The following is a 2,495-nucleotide window of genomic DNA, read 5'->3' as shown; positions in this document are numbered from 1 at the left end:
AGTCACATCAAATTCTTCCTGATCCCATTTGGGATTTTCTTGGCAATGATACTGGAGTGGTTGGCCATTTTCTTCTCCAGTCAATTTTACAGCTGAGGAAACTGAAGCAAGCAGGGTTAAATGACTTACCCAGGGTCACACTGCTAGTAAGTATCTGAGGCTACCCTAAAATAGAAATACCAAAATCAACTCAAATACTGAGGTTTGATTGGTCTCTATGGGAAATTTGGAAAAAAAGTTACTTTCTGGGGTCAATTTTATGATTTTACTGTTAAAAGGGAATCTGTAGTGAGGAATTCCCTTCTACCAATGCAAGTCTATAACTGTTCTGCAGTTTATAGTCTTAGAAGGTTGCTTGAAACACTGAGAGGTTTAGTGAATGGCCTAGGGTTATGTAGCCAGTATGTGCCAGAAGTGAGCTGGGAACCCAGGTCTTCCTAACTGAGTCCACCACTCTATTCACTACCCCATTACTGCCTCTTAGAAGAAATTTCTGTTGGTACTAACTTAATTCAGGTTCAAAGTAATAATAGCTTTTACAGTATATGTTTGGCAACATTTACATATTTCTTACTATGAAGCAGGTATTGTGCTAAGTGCTTTACAGTTATCTCATTTGATCCTCACAACAATCCTGGGGGTGCATGTGCTATAATTATCCCCATTTTACAGATGAGGAAATAAACAAATTAAGGTTATGTGACTTTCCCAGGGTCACAAAGCTAGTATCAGAGGCTGGATTTTGAACTCAGGTCTTCCTGATTCCATGCCTGGCACTCTAGCCATTGCACTATCTGGCTCTTTTATCTTAAAATTTTTAATAAGTCAATATAGCTGCATTTGGTCTAGATTGAATTGACATATTATGGACACATCTAATTCAACTGAAGTTATAATTCCACCTCTTTTACAGAATTCACAAAGCAAATAATGGCACAGGTAAAAAAACCACCCAAGTGTTTTTTTGTGGATGCCTTCCTCCTCAGTAATAGGTCATGTTGTGCAAATAGACAGTTCTTCCATCTTTACAAGTCCTCAGGGAAACTATCTTTGTGTACCTGAGCCTCTCTAAGGACTTGCTGTGCTGCTGGCAACAGACCATTTTCCATTCCCTTTGAAGGCAACATAAATTGAATACCTTTGAGAAAAGGTGACTACAAAAGTCTTGAGATCTAACAAACCTTCCAAGGCAGTTTTAAGTTCCAATCTCTTGGATTTATTAGCAGTTTAATTTCTTAGAGAATGATTAAAAAATCATTGAGGATAAATTTTACATTATTAGATAATCTAAAAATGTTTTGAGCTACCATTTTTATTTTAATTTTGAGTAAGAATGGAAATATGAGGACTAAGATATAGATGTATTTTTATAACTTTTTTCTTAAGGTAACTAAAATTGAAAATTTGAAATAATGTGGTACCTTTATATAAATAATATCTTGTCTGCAAAGAGGGATTTTTTCCCCAATGAGTATAAATTCCAGAAATGTCAGAATTAAAGTAAACAAATAGACTTCTTTGCATTTCCCTTTCATATAAGAATTTCTGAAAATTATAGTATGAAGTACTTAGGATTCCCATTTTACACAAGGAAAAAGAGAAACCATGAAGAACAAATTGCCTTAAATGCCACAGTAAGTTATTCCTGACTCTCTATGTTCACTGTCATAGAATTGTAGAGCTAGAAGAGATTATAACATCACAGGAGTTATAGTTGAAAAGGACCTTAGTTATTCCCCAATTGAGAAATGGTCAAAGGATATGAACAGGCAGTTTTCAGACAAAGAAATTAAAGATATCTATAAGCACATGAAGAAATGCTCTAATTCACTATTGATTAGAGAAATGTAAATCAAAACAACTCTGAGGTACCACATCTCACCAGTCAGATTGGCTAAGATGACAAAACAGGAAAATGACAAATGCTGGAGAGGATGTGGGCAAATTGGAACACTAATGCATTGCTGGTGGAGTTGCGAACTGACCCAGCCTTTCTGGAGAGCAATCTGGAATTATGCCCAAAGGGCTATAAATACTTTCATACCCTTTCATCCAGCAATACCACTCCTAGGGTTATATCCCAAAGAGACCATAGAAATGGGAGAAAGACCCATATGTACACAAATGTTTATAGCAGCTCTTTTTGTGGTAGCAAAGAATTGGAAATTAAGGGGGTACCCATCAATTGGGGAATGGCTGAACAAGTTGTGGTATATGCATGTTGTGGAATACTATTGTGCTATAAGAAACGAGGAGCAGATGGTCTTCATATTTACCTGGAGAGGCTTAAAAGAACTGATGCTGAGTGAGAAGAGTAGAACCAGGAGAAATTTGTACACAATTACAGACACAACGTATGTGTGATGACCAGCTTTGATAGACTGGACTCTTCTCAGCAATGCAGTGCTATGTCAATCCCCAAAGACTCATGATGGAGAGAAATATGTGCATCCAGAGAAAGAACTAGAAAGAACTAAGTTTATATCCAGGTGGAA

This window comes from Petaurus breviceps, unplaced genomic scaffold (assembly GCF_028583685.1).
Source record: "Petaurus breviceps papuanus isolate PSGF00001 unplaced genomic scaffold, PetGlider_PUasm1.0 90977, whole genome shotgun sequence".
NCBI classification, from domain to species: Eukaryota; Metazoa; Chordata; class Mammalia; order Diprotodontia; family Petauridae; genus Petaurus; species Petaurus breviceps.
This window is presented reverse-complemented; position numbering follows the sequence as displayed.